Raw genomic sequence first — 15,335 nt, forward strand, 5'->3', positions numbered from 1 at the left:
GAAATCAACTGGAAAAATGAATTTGTCAACTTTAACTAACACATCTTCTATGATCCCCCTAGGATGTCTAATGGATCTATCAGCCAATTGTAATGCCACTCTAGTGGATTGGGGTTCATTCAACCCCAATTTCTTGAAGATAGAATATGGCATTAAATTGATGCTAACTCCCAGGTCACATAAAGCTTTTTCAATTTTTAAACTGCCAATGGTACAAGGAATAGTGAAACTCCCTGGATCTTTGAGTTTCTGAGGCAGCTTGTTCAGAAGGATAGCAGAACATTCCTCATTTAATGCAACTGTAGCCACATCTCCCAGTTTCCTTTTGTTTGCCAATAATTCCTTCAAAAACCTTGCATAGTGTGGCATCTGGGCTAAAGCATCAGCAAAAGGAATATTAATATGTAAACTTTTAAATATTTCAAGAAACTTACCAAATTCCTTCTCCAATTTTTGTTGCTTCAGCCTGTTAGGGAATGGAACTTGTGGTTGTTGGTGCATCCCTTGTTGTGCTTCTGGTTGTTCCGTCTTCTGTTGTATGGTCCCAAGGCTTGTTTCTGCCTTGGGTTCAGCCAAATTCTTCTTTTCTACCTCAGGCAACTCTTTTCCACTTCTTAAGGTAATAGCTTGCACCTGCTCTCGTGGATTCACTTCAGTGTTGCTTGGAAGAGTTTCCGGCAGTCTGGAAGAGATTAATTGTGCCAATTGCCCCACTTGGTTTTCCAGGTTTTTGATTGAGGCTTCCTGGTTCTGGAACCTAGTTTCTGCACCTGCTATAAATTTTGTCATCAGTTCCTCCAAATTGGATTTTGGTTCAAGCTGATGATAAGTCTGGTGGAACGGCTTGGAAATATGCTGATTTGGCCAGGACTGGTTTGAATGTCCCCTCCATCCTGGATGAAAAGTATGGTGACTCTGGTAACCCTGGTGTCTTGACGAATTGCTGACATAGTCAACTTGTTCAGTAGATGGTCTGAACTGATTGCCAACTTGGCAGTCTGTACTGATGTGGCCTCCCCCACACAATTCACAATTAAGAGGCTGCACATGCATGGCAGCTATCTGCATTTCATCTATTTTTTTACTGAGTGCTCCTATTTGTGCAGATAGTGCTGTATAAGTGTCAACATTATGCAAGCCTTGCTGCTTCCTAGTTTGAGTTCTTTCTGAATGCCATTAATAATTGTTGGCTGCCATTTCCTCAATAAGTGCATGGGCAACCTCAGGAGTTTTATTATTTATGGATCCTCCGGCTGCAGTATCTAATATGGTCTTATTCGAGTCAGTAAGACCATTATAGAAAGTCTGCACTTGCAGCCAAATGGGAAGGCCATGGTGAGGAACTCTCCTTAACAGCTCCTTGTAACGTTCCCATGACTCATATAAAGATTCCCCCTCTTGCTGGAAAAAAGTAGTGATGTCATTCCTCATTTTAGCAGTTTTAGAAGGGGGGAATATTTAGAGAGAAAACGGCTGGCCATTTCGTCCCATGTGGCTATAGATCCTGCCGGTAATGAGTTCAACCAAGCTTTGGCTTTATCCTTCAAAGAAAATGGGAATAACCTCAACCGGATGGCATCATCACTTACCCCATTGTGTTTGAAGGTGTCACAGATTTCCAAGAAGTTAGCAATATGGGCATTCGGATCCTCATGGGCCATACCACAAAACTGAACCGTATTTTGTATCATTTGGATTATGGCCGGTTTAATTTCGAAGTTATTGGCAGCAATAGTTGGCCTGATAATGCTGGAGACAGTCCCGGTGAGGGTGGGCTTGGCATAATCCATCATAGTTCTTTGTTCAGCCATTTCTTGTGCTTCTTGTCTGACTTGCTTAGCAGCTCTCAAACGGACACGGAGAGTCCGTTCAATCTCCGGGTCGTAAAGGATCTCTTCCAGTTCAGGTCTGCTTGTCATAAACTGTTAAAGTCAAAGCAATAAAAATGCCAATATTCACAAAAGAAAATAAATAACTAATCCTATCACACTGAAAATGTAAAGTGAATTATTGGAATACAAAAACCTACATCCTATCATAAATAAATGAAGCCGATTATACTAAAAGCAGATTTAAACCAATCATCTTATTCAAGGTTCCTTTATCTACATCCATCGATTGCAACATCTAAATTCAGACCCAATTTAGATCTGAGTTCAGATCTACAAGTCTTTGGTATTGTTAGTCTAGAGAAATTAATAAATAATAATTCAGATCTGAGCTGGATATCTCATACACACACATTGCTACTTGTTCCATTAATAAATAATAATTCAGACCCAATTTAGCTGGAATTATCGAATCTTGTTCCATTGATTTCCTTTAGGTTAAAACATGTCAATACATTGGTCAAAGGCTGTCACGAACAATTGGCCCAGAAAGATATTAACCTAATTGCTACTTGTACCACTATTCGAGACAATTACGGATCACCGAACCATCGATAGCAGTAGGAAAATCAATATTAATTAATTTGTCAAACTAATTATATTAACATCCATAGAGAATATGCAAAAGAATCAACGAATACTTGAATTATAAAGCAAGAGCTTGTATTAAATACTGAACCTCACGATGACACAATTGAACTTCCCCCCTTGAACCAGAAAAGAAAAGCTTAACTGCTCATGATTTTTGAATCCTCCATGCTCTGCTTCTTAGAAGGCTGAGCTGATCTTCTGAATTGATTGCTTGATTTCATCTGAATTGGTTGAGTGCTGGAAGCTAGTCCTTCCCCCCTTTATATAGCTTTAGGAGGAGGGCTGTTTTCCAACTACCATTAGGAGATTATCCTCAAAATTAGAAAGTCCTAATTAGATCTAATCCTATCCTATCCTATCTAGTAATCTTAATATCTTATCTTCCTAGGATTACAATTGGAATTTAAATCTGATAAGACTCTTCATTCTTGAATTCGAGTTGGGCTTCTTTAATTACTTGGGCCTCTACAAGGCTTTCCTACGAATTGGGCTTCAACTGCGAAATGGCTTTGTTGCAAACTTGCTCCGAATTTGGGACCAATTTCGTCTTTGATGCAGACCGAATCTGTCAAAACCCAAAACATGAATTATGGGCCTATCCCTTATATTTCCAATGCATCTTGAATTATCCAAATCGGAGTCCGGAATAGTGAGTTATGCTCAGATTACTAAATGGTGCCAAAACTGTGCAAAATCATCCGATTAACCTTGTTTTCTTCCAATAGACTTCTTGCTTGCCCTGAATCGAAATACAAGAGTAATGAGTCCAATTAAGTGCTAAAATAATGAAGAAGGCTGAATATTTGGGTATAAAAATAGGGTACTTTTTGTCTCATTAGGTATGCACGAGTATGAAACCCATCGGGGTGACTGAAGAACAAATCAAATTAAGAGTCTTTCCGCTTTCTTAGAAGGATTCGGCTAAGGATTGGCTCTATTATCTACCCTCTGAGAGTATTACCACATGGAATGAGATGAAGAGGCTATTTTTGGAGAAATATTTCCCAACTTCCAGGGCAGCCAAAATTTGAAAAGAAATTTGTCGTGTAAGGCAATACAACGGGGAGTCCCTACATGAATACTGGGATTGTTTTAAGAAGTTATGTGCAAGCTGCCCCCATCATCAAATCATCGAGCAACTACTCATCATGTATTTCTATGAGGGTCTGCAACCCATTGATTGGAGCATGATTGATGCTTCTAGTGGAGGAGCTTTAGTGGATAATGAAGGGATAGGAAACCATCATATGGACGACCAACATTGCGAAATAAAGGGGGGAGGGGCAAATTTCAAAAATTTTTCTTTCCCTTCAATTGGGAATCGAATTCCCTATTTAGAAAATCATATTTTTAAGGATCATTCTTGAACCATAAACTGAACCAGATCTGAAACAAAAAGATGAGAGAGAGATAATACCTGATACAGAGAAATAATATCTCTCAACGAAGGTGTTCACGCCCAAGGTAGAAACCAAAATCTGCTCCCACTGAAGATGGCGCAGTGCAAGGTGGAGCAGAATCAGCAGTGTCCTTCCAAAGAACTTGATTCTTCCCAAGAATCACCTGGACGGCTTGTGAATACAACTCCTACCAATCATTTCTCCAAAAGATTGGAATCAAGATCTGATCTTGATTTCTCCCAAGCAATGGAGATCGAACTGCTATAGGCGGCGGGTGTAGTAAGGAGGCGACTAAAGAGAATTTGCAGGGTGCAGAATTCTCTCCTCTGTGATCTCAGCTCTGAAGACAAGACTGTTGCTGGTGATTGTGTGTCTAAAGGCTGCCGCCCCCTCTTCCTTTTATAGAATTAAAGGAATTAGCTCCTAATCCCATTAGGAGTTGCTAACCCAAATCATATCTGGTTTAGAAGTCCCTTTAAGATAAGGGATAAACCTTATCTTATCTGTAGATTAGATCAGCCCTAATCTAATTAGGAAGTTTCCAAATCTAAATCTCATTTATTTCTTGGACTCGCTGAGTGGATAGGGTGTGGGCCCAATCCTATCAGCTGATCTTTTCTCAGAATTCGCCCCTTAAAGACTAATCAAATTAGCCCAGTTCGAAATGGGCTGAAGGCCCATTTAGGGTTATGTATTCATTAAACCTTCCAAACTGCTGCCTAGTTGGGCTTCCTTGTATGGCGTGGTACCCAAACATTGATCTACACATCAGCCACATGGGTTCAGCCCAGCCTTTGTTACAAGGCCTAGCCGAATACACTGTTATGGACAGTGCACCCCCTGAAACCCATCAGATGGGCTCTATGGGCCCAACACTTACCCTAAGTGGTCCCTGGGCCAAACCACCTTGTAACACCCAGGGACTGTGGGCAGATGCAAGATTAGCCCATCAGGTATTATCCTCAATGGCCTTACACTTAACCTCTCAGCTCATAATGATCATACACTGCCCGACAAAAGAGGACCTCTCCCTCGGCTACAAGGAGCAGTGTTGCACTCTCTCAAATATGGATCCCGGGATGTGAAACCTTTTGCAAACATTTCGAAACCGTAATATATATATACTTTTATATCTCATATCAAATATATTTTGCAAAACAAATCTCAACGATTGAAATTGGCTGCCGACAGTCTTGGTTTCCATCCGTGAGAGTGCATCCCCGATCATTACCTTTGTCCGACAAAGGGGCTGATCCTGTCACTATGATCACCTATTCAGATGAATTCTCAGACTGTCCCAACATACCCAGGTTTTGACCCCCGCTAAGGATCTCACTGATTGGTACATCAAAGAACGCCCAATCCGACACCTAGTGCAGTATCATAATCGAGGCTAGGGGTCAGGTGTAACTTTCCAGTTTTGCCCATCAATCTCCAAGGTCCAGGGCAATAATGGAAACCAGGTCCAGTTCGAAGATTCAATTAATCCCACACTGTATGTGCCTAGGGTCTCACCCCGGTAGCTGAGCCAAGTCACCCCAACCGACTTGGTGGCACCACAGTGTCAGCCTTGTCAGGATAGGTCTCCCCAGACCAACACACTGGCTGTGAACATTCTAAACTAACATGAGTCTCATTAATTGTCTAGTTTAAGGGTATTACACAGAAACATACCAAGGGAACATGAATCAAATATGCACTTTTATTCATTTTCAATAAACTCATAAAGTACATCAATTTGATTGAAGCTAAGGGCATACAAAACTATCTAACACGAATTGAGTGCACAATTGGACATGAAGAAATCGTCACCCTCTATTTTACCGGCCCTTATTCCAGATTTGAACCCGCCCATGATGGATGAAAGGGGAAAACATAGAAAGCTGTAACCACAAGAGTTAGAGGATCCGATTCATGATTATTAAAAGTACCCTATTTTTATCCACAAAATAGGGTACTTTTTAGTCCAATTAAGCTGTAACCACAAAAGCTATAACCATCAAATCCCCCCCACACTTAACCTAGAATATTTATGGAAAAAGATGAAGGAGAGTTGAGTTGAGTTTAAAGATCAGTAGAAGTCTTGCCCGAGGATGGGCAAAGTTTAATTGTGGGGGGGATTTGATGAGACTAAAAAGTACCCTATTTTTATCCCCAAATATTCAGTCCTCTTCATTATTTTAGCACTTAATTGGACTCATTACTCTTGTATTTTGATTCGGGGCAAGCAAGAAGGCGATTGGAAGAAAACAAGGCTAATCAGATTATTTTGCACAGTTTCGGCACCATTCAATAATCTAGGCATAACTCTCTATTTCGGACACCGATTTGGATAATTCAAGATGGACTGAGGGATAGGTTCACAACCTTTATGTTTTGTGTTTTGACAGATTTGGTTCGCATCAAAGAAGAAATCGATCCCGAAGTCGGAGCAAGTTTGTAGCAAAGTCCATTTCGCAGTTGAAGCCCAATTCGTAGGAAAGCCTTGTAAAGGCCCAAGTTATTAAAGAAGTGAGGGGATGAGAGATCCATCGTATGGTCACCCAAAGATTTTAGAATAAGGGGGAAATTTTCAAAAATTTTCTCTCCCTTCAACTGGGAATCGCATTCCCTATTTAGAAAATCATATTTTCAATGATGATTCTTGAACCATAAACTGAACCAAATCTGAACCAAAAGGAGTAGGAGAGGATTATACCTGATACGGAGAAATAGTATCCCTCAACGAAGGTGTTTACGCCCAAGGAAGGATCTAAAGACTACTCCCATTGAAGATGGCGCAGTGTAGGATGGAGCAGAATCAGTAGTGTTCTTCTCCAAGAACTCTGTCCTTCGCAAGAATCAGCAGGATGGCAAATGAGAACAGCTTCCTATCAGTTCTTTCTCAAAGAACTGATGTCAAGATCTCCCACAACTGGAGATCGAACAGGCAAACAGGGTAGCAAGAACAGGGAAGCGGAAAGACTTCTTGCTTTCTTCCGATTAACCTTGTTTTCTTCCAATAGACTTCTTGCTTGCCCTGAATCGAAATACAAGAGTAATGAGTCCAATTAAGTGCTAAAATAATGAAGAAGGCTGAATATTTGGGTATAAAAATAGGGTACTTTTTGTCTCATTAGGTATGCACAAGTATGAAACCCATCGGGGTGACTGAAGAACAAATCAAATTAAGAGTCTTTCCGTTTTCTTTGAAGGATTCGGCTAAGGATTGGCTCTATTATCTACCCTCTGAGAGTATTACCACATGGAATGAGATGAAGAGGCTATTTTTGGAGAAATATTTCCCAACTTCAAGGGCAGCCAAAATTTGAAAAGAAATTTGTCGTGTAAGGCAGTACAACGGGGAGTCCCTACATGAATACTGGGATTGTTTTAAGAAGTTATGTGCAAGCTTCCCCCATCATCAAATCATCGAGCAACTACTCATCATGTATTTCTATGAGGGTCTGCAACCCATTGATTGGAGCATGATTGATGCTTCTAGTGGAGGAGCTTTAGTGGATAATGAAGTGATAGGAAACCATCATATGGACGACCAACATTGCGGAATAAAGGGGGGAGGGGCAAATTTCAAAAATTTTTCTTTCCCTTCAATTGGGAATCGAATTCCCTATTTAGAAAATCATATTTTTAAGGATTATTCTTGAACCATAAACTGAACCAGATCTGAACCAAAAGTAGGAGAGAGAGATAATACCTGACAAGAGAAATAATATCTCTCAACGGAGGTGTTCACGCCCAAGGTAGAAACCAAAATCTGCTCCCACTGAAGATGGCACAGTGCAGGGTGGAGCAGAATCAACAGTGTCCTTCCTAAGAACTTGATTCTTCCCAAGAATCACCTGGGCGAATAGTGAATACAACTCCTATCAATCTTTTCTCCAAAAGTTTGGAATCAAGATCTGATCTTGATTTCTCCAAAGCAATGGAGATCGAACTGCTATAGGCGGCGGCTGCAGGAAAGAGGCGGCTAGAGAGAGTTTGCAGGGTGCAGAATTCTCTCCTCCGTGATATCAGCTCTAAAGACAAGACTATTGCTGGTGATTGTGTGTCTAAAGGCTGCCGCCCCCTCTTCCCTTTATATACTTAAAGAGATCAGCTCCTAATCCAATTAGGAGTTGTTAACCCAAATCATATATGGATTAGAAGTACCTCTAAGATAAGGAATAAACCTTATCTTATCTGCATATTAGATCAGTCAATTCCTAATCTAATTAGGAACTTTCCAAATCTAAATCTCATTTAGATCGTGGACTCTCTGAGTGGATAGGGTGTGGGCCCAATCCTATCAGCTGATCTTATCTCAGAATTCGCCCCGTAAAAACTAATCAAATTAGCCTAGTTCGAAATGGGCTTAAGGCCCATTTAGGGTTATTTATTCATTAAACCTTCCAAACTGCTGCCCAGTTAGGCTTCCTTGTATGGCGTGGGACCCAAACATTGATCTACACATCAGCCACATGGGTTCAGCCTAGCCTTTGTTACAAGGCTTGGCCGAATACACTGTTACGGATAGTGCACCCCCTGAAACCCATCAGATGGGCTCTATTAGCCCAACACTTACCCTAAGTGGTTCCTGGGCCAAGCCACCTTGTAACACCCAGGGACTGTGGGCAGATGCAAGATTAGCCCATCAGGTATTATCCTCAATGGCCTTACACTTAACCTCTCAGCCCATAATGATCATACACTGCCCGACAAGAGAGGACCTCTCCCTCGGCTGCAAGGAACAATGTTGCACTCTCTCAATTATGGATCCCGGAAATTAAAACCTTTTGCAAACATTTCAAAACCATAATATATATATATATATATATATATATATATATATATATATATATATATATACTTTTTATATCTCATATAAAATATATTTTGCAAAACAAATCTCAACGATTGAAATTGGCTGCCGCCAGTCTTGGTTTCCATCAGTGAGAGTGCATCCCCGTTCATTACCTTTGTCCGACAAAGGGGCTGATCCTGTCACTATAATCACCCACTCAGATGAATTCTCAGACTGTCCCAACATAGCCAGGTTTTGACCGCCGCTAAGGATCTCACTGATTGGTATATCAAAGACAGCCAAATCCGACACCTAGTGCAGTATCATAATCGAGTCTAGGGGTCGGGTGTAACTTTTCAGTTTTGCCCATCAATCTCCAAGGTCCAGGGCAATACTGGAAATCTGGTCCAGTTCAAAGATTCAATTAATCCCACATTGTATGTGCCTATGGTCTCACCCTGGTAGCTGAGACAAGCCACCCCAACCGACTTGGTGGCACCACAGTGTCAGCCTTGTCAGGATAGGTCTCCCCAGACCGACCCACTGGCTGTGAACATTCTAAACTAACACGAGTGTCATTAAGTGTCCAGTTTAAGGGTATTACATAGAAACATACCAAGGGAACATGAATCAAATATGCACTTTTGTTCATTTACAATAAACTCATAAAGTACATCAATTTGATTGAAGCTAAGGGCATACAAAACTATATAACAGCTCCCACTTGCACTTAGGTCCAATCAGGTACTAGCCGGAGTCCCATGCTTTCCATGTGTTTCTCAAACACTTTCTGTGATAGTGGCTTTGTCAATTGGTCTGCTACATTTTCCGCTGATGCTACCTTCTGAATCAGGATGTCCCCTCTACCAACAATCTCCCTCTGTACATGGTACTTCCTCTCGATGTGTTTCGACTTCGAGTGGGCTCGTGGCTCCTTAGCCTGAGCAATAGCTCCATTGTCGTCACACAACAATGGGATGGGTGATGTGCTAGATGGAACTACTCCCAACTCGTGAATGAACTTCTTCATCCACACGGCTTCCTTGGCAGCCTCACTTGCGGCAATGTACTCGGCCTCGGTCGTGGAGTCTGTAGTGGACCCCTGTTTGCTGGTTTCCAGCAAACAGCACACGATCCTATCGTGAAAACGTACCCAGATGTATACTTTCTATCATCTGGATCCGACTGGAAATCGGCTTTTGTATACCCTTGGATCTGTAGTGAGCTATCATCAAATACTATACAAAACTCTTTTGTCCTTCGAAGGTACTTAAGTATGTTTTTCACAGTAGTCCAATGCCCCTGCCCTGGGTTGGCCTGAAATCTGCTTACTACACTCACTGCCAAAGCAATGTCAGGGCGAGTGCACAGCATGGCATACATGATGCTCCCTACCTCAAGCTTGTGACCAGTGTGAGATGGAGCATAAAATGCACTCACACCGAAAAAAAAGTGTGAGATGGAGCATAAAATGCACTCACACAGAAAAAAAAAAAAAGAAAAAGAGTGAGATGGAGTATAAAATGCACTCACCCCTAGAAATAAGTAATGATGGTGACAGTTGAGGTCCAAGAGGGCATACTAAGTTGAACTCTCATTAAGATAAAGTTACAGATGTGAAACTTAGTGTAATTTGATTATTAACTTTGACAATTAAGGAGCTTAATTATATATTGATTGGGAGTGAAGGCTGGACTTTAATAAAATTCGTATTCTCCTTTCCTTGGATCTTATACATATGTTAAATGATAATTTACAAGAATAAGAGTTGAGCATTTACAATAGTTCCCCGACCACTCAATGCATTTCTATCTTAAAAAGTTCACTAGGTAAATAGTGAGAATAGAAGGGGGGGAATGTTCAGTTTATGGCTGATGTCTTTGGTTGAGGACAAGCAAAAGCTTAAGTGTGGGGGTATTTGATGAACCTATAATTTATCTATATTTTATGAGGGTTTTGCATGAAAATTTATGCCGGTTTAATTAGATTTTGCTATATTTTAGCTTGATTGCAAGAAAGATTTCAGGGGTAGCCAAATCAATAAAAAGAAGGTAAAAGCAAGAAAACAAAGCCCAAAATTTATCAATTTCAGCCCAGTCCAGCCATGAGAGCAAGGAAGTTTCATTCGGCCCAAGTAGTGCAAGCTAACTCTTTGGAAAACCCAAGGGAAGAAGCCTAGGAAGAAGGAAAGTTGCAGCCTAGAGTGTAGCCTACATAAGCTCAAAAGCAAGCTAAGTTGCAGCCCAAATAGCAGCCCAAAGGGAGATAGGGGCGGCATCTCCTAGAAGTTTCTTGAAGAGAAGGAGGGAGCACTGTAGAAGGTTCATGAGGGGTGTAATACACCCAATTCTAGAGACTTCAAGAAGGGGCAAAAGCCCCCTTGAAAAACTATATAAGGAGGCCTCTAGGAGGGGGAGAGGTGTTCAATTGCTTGAGAGGAAGGCTCTCCCACTCTTAGAGGTTTGGCCACCTTGAGAGAAGAGAAGAAAAGAAGGTTAGGCGCAAGGAAGAAGAAGAAGAAGGGCTGAAGGAAGTTCAAGACAAGCAAGCTAGAAGAAGAAGGTGATTTCGAATTGAGGTTTGGGGTTTCACCAAACCAAGGCTCAATTCTGAGATTGAAGTTTACTACTTACTCTTCTAACCTGATTTGAAGGCAATTGGACCAATGATTTAGATAGATTTTAATTTAGGATTTTTAGCTTTCATTAAAGTTTTGATTTATTTGTTAATCAGATAAGAAGTACTCAATTTAGTATTGATACTTGTTTCCTAAATCCTCATGGGAACGATACTTCACTCACTACTTTATTACTTGAACGGCTAGTGCACTTGCTAGTGTCACAATGAGCCACACACCACTTCCGCGTAAGTCACGGGATCCTCCTCACTAGTCAAGGTTCCACAAGGTAACTATCCTGGTCATAACCATAACGGACTGGTGGCCTAGATACCCGAGTGGATCTTCTAGGTTGGTCACTACCTGGAACTTGTGGAACATCTCCCACTGCTCTTGAGCTCTCCTCATCAAGAACAATTTCCTGACGATGGGTGTCCAGGATATAATTGGTCTCCAAGAACTGGGCATTTCAACTGCAGAACACTTTCTGCTCACTTAGGTCATAGAATAGGTAACCTACAGAGCCTTTTGGGTAGCCTACAAATAGGCAACGGCTGGTCTTGGATTCCAACTTGTCCGCACTCGTTCTTTTAACTTGTGCTAGACAACCCCAAATCTTCAAGTGTCTGACACTTGGTTTCTTTCCGGTCCAAAGTTCATATGGAGTGTTCGGAAATAATTTGGTTGGAACCCGATTCAGCACGTAGATCGCAGTCTCTAATGCGTAACCCCAAAAGGATGTGGGTAACTCTGAGTGTATGAAAAATGACCGGACCATATCCAATAAGGTCCTATTCCTCTTCTCTGAAACACCGTTAAGTTGTGGTGTAGCAGGAGGAGCTAATTGTGATACTATCCCATTGTCCTATAAGTAGTCCCTGAACTCGTCAGAGAGATACTCGCCACCTCGATCAGATCGAAGGGCTTTAATTTCTCTCCCCAACTGTTTCTCGACCTCTTGTCTAAACTCTTTGAACTTTTCAAATGATTTAGACTTGTGTCTCATTAGGTACACGTAACCATATCGTGAGAAATCATCTGTGAAGGTGAAATACACGTGTTGATTCCGTGTCCTAACACTAAGGGGACCACATACATCAGTATGTATTAGGTCAAGTGTGCCTATACATCTTTCAGGCTTACCGTCAAATGGCTATTTTGTCATCTTGCCTTGTAGGCAAGGCTCACAGGTGGGAAGATCTTCTACAGTTAGAAAATCCAAAGGACCACCCTTTACCAACCTTGTGATTCGGTCAACACTGATGTAGCCAAGTCAGTAGTGCCACAGACACGTGGGATTAACTGTATCACGGGCTCTCTTCTTGGGGATTTTAGTCAACGTAGTTTCGGTTATGTTAGTTTCTAGAGAAGGATGTAGAACATAGAGACCATTCTCCAGTTCCCCGTATGCGATGAATCTGTTATTTCTTTTAATAGTAATCGTATTACTAAAGAAGACAGAATAACCATCTGCACACAACATAAATCAAATTTCTTCTTAAGTTTTGTACATAAAGACAATCTTTGAGTACAATTTTTCCTTCTCTAAAAATTAACTCCACGGTTCATATTGCCGTGGCTGCAACAGTTGCAGTAGTCCCCAAATAGAGAGTGACTTCTCCTTCACTCAGCCTTCTGCTTACCTTGAACCCCTGCAGTGAGTTACACGCATGAGTTGAAGCCCTGGAGTAAATACACCAGGATGCAGAAGCTACCAATAAATTGGTTTATATAACACAAGTTTCGAAATTACCTTTCTTGGATTCCAGGTAGGCAGGACAATTCCGTTTCCAATGGCCGGTCTTCTTGCAGAAGAGACATGCATCTGATGTTTTGCCTTTCTTCTGCCTTTTGCCCTTGGTAGCTTTCTTTTGAGGCTTCTTTGCCTTCCTCTTCCTCTTAACCATTTTGCTAGCTTCAACAAGCATAGCTACAGGCTCATCCTTTTTAATCAGTTCTTTAGCTCTTTGCAACATATTGCTGAGCTGTTGCAAGCTGACATTCAGCTTGTTCATGTTATAGTTCATGATGAACGGATTAAAGAAAGGAGGCAAAGAATTATGGATAGCGTCTATCTGGGTTGCGAGGTCTAGCCCGGATCCAAGAGCCTCCAGTTCATTGATGTAACCCATCATCCGAAGACAATGGTTGTGAACTTGTTGGCCCTTGGACATTTGAGTGGTCATGAACTGCATCAAGACCATTTGCCAAGAAGAGTGTGACTTCTCCTTCACTCAGCCTTCTGCTTACCTTGAACCCTTGTAGTGAGTTACAAGCATGAGTCAAAGCCCTGGAGTCAATACACCAGGATGCAAAAGCTACCAACAAATTGGTTTCTATAACACAAGTTTCGAAGTTACCTTTCTTGGATTCCAGGTAGGCTGGACAGTTCCTTTTCCAATGGCCGGTCTTCTTGCAGAAGTGACAGGCATCCGATGCTTTGTCTTTCTTCTGCTTCTTGCTCTTAGTGGCTTTCTTCAGAGGCTTCTTTTCCTTCCTCTTTCTCTTGCCTGTCTTGCCAGCTTCAACAAGCATGGCTACAGGCTCATCCTTTCTAATTAGTTCTTCAGCTCTTTGCAACATATTGCTGAGCTCTTGTAAGCTAACATTCAGCTTGTTCATGTTATAGTTCATGATGAATGGATTAAAGGAAGGAGGCAAAGAGTTAAGGATAGCATCTATCTAGGTTGCAAGGTCCAGCCCGGATCCAAGAGCCTCTACTTCGTTGATGTATCCCATCATCCGAAGACAATGGTCGTGAACTTGTTGACCCTTGGACATTTGTGCGGTCATGAACTGTTTCAAGACCTTTTGTCGAGTAGAACGATTCTGCTCTTCATACATTGTCCTGAGACTATCCAATATGTCTTTGGCAAGTTCAATCTGATCGAACTGCCTCTGTATCGGGTTGTCTAAGGAGGCAATGATGTAACACTGGGCAAGGGAGTTTTTCTCCTCCCATTCTTGATAGTCTCTCCTTCGAGCCTTAGAAGCCCTATCACCCGGACGCTCTGGGGCAGGATTCTTTGCCACTTTGTCTCAACAATTGAAATTGGCTACCGGTAGTCTTGGTTTCCATCAGTGAGAGTGCATCCCCAATCATTAACTTTGTTCGACAAAGGGGCTGATCATGTCACTATGATCACCCACTCAGATGAATTCACTAACTGTCCCAACATACCCAGGTTTTGACCACCACTAAGGATCTCACTGATCGGTACATCAACAGCCCAATCCGACACCTAGTGCAGCATCATAATCGAGTCTAGGGGTTGGGTGTAACTTTCCAGTTTTGCCCATTAATCTCCAAAGTCCAGGGCAACACTGGAAAACTGGTCCAGTTCAAAGATTCTATTAATCCTACACTGTATGTGCCTAGGGTCTCACCCTGGCAGCTGAGACAGGCCACCCCAATCGACTTGGTGGCACAACAGTGTCAGCCTTATCGGGATAGGTCTCCCCAGACCGACCCACTAGCTGTGAACATTCTAAACTAACACGAGTCTCATTAGGGGTATTTCATAAATACATACCAAGGGAACATTAATCAAATATGCACTTCTATTCATTTACAGTAAACTCAAAAAGTACATCATTCTGATTGAAGCTAAGGGCATACAAAACTGCCCAACAGCTCCCACTTGCACTTAGGTCCAATCAGGTACAAGCCGGTGACCCATGTTTTCCACGTGTTTCTCAAACACTTTCTGTGATAGTGGCTTTGTCAAAGGGTTTGCTACATTTTTCATTGATGCTACCTTCTAAATCAGGATGTCCCCTCTACCAACAATCTCCCATAGTACATGGTACTTCCTCTCGATGTGCTTCAACTTTGAGTGGGCTCGTGGCTCCTTAACCTGAGCAATGGATCCATTGTTGTCACACAACAACGGGATGGGTAATGTGCTGGACGGATCTAATCCCAACTCATAAATGAACTTCTTCATCCACACAGCTTTGGCAGCCTCACTTGCAGCAATGTACTGGGCATCAGTCGTGGAGTTTGCAATGGACCCCTGTTTGCTGCTTTTCCAGCAAACAGCACACGATCCTAT

The 15,335-nt window shown here is 41.8% G+C and overlaps 1 non-coding gene across 1 annotated transcript; it reads left to right on the forward strand.

Moving 5' to 3' along the window:
• The first annotated feature begins 1,327 nt into the window (after nt 1-1,327).
• On the forward strand, nt 1,328-1,434 carry LOC148843872 (small nucleolar RNA R71). The gene has a single exon (XR_016103906.1). It is a non-coding gene; the product is annotated as a small nucleolar RNA R71 (small nucleolar RNA).
• Nucleotides 1,435-15,335: the final 13,901 nt, after the last annotated feature.

This window comes from Nelumbo lutea, chromosome 8 (assembly GCF_056320005.1).
Source record: "Nelumbo lutea isolate HS-2025 chromosome 8, American lotus-T2T, whole genome shotgun sequence".
Taxonomy (NCBI): domain Eukaryota; kingdom Viridiplantae; phylum Streptophyta; class Magnoliopsida; order Proteales; family Nelumbonaceae; genus Nelumbo; species Nelumbo lutea.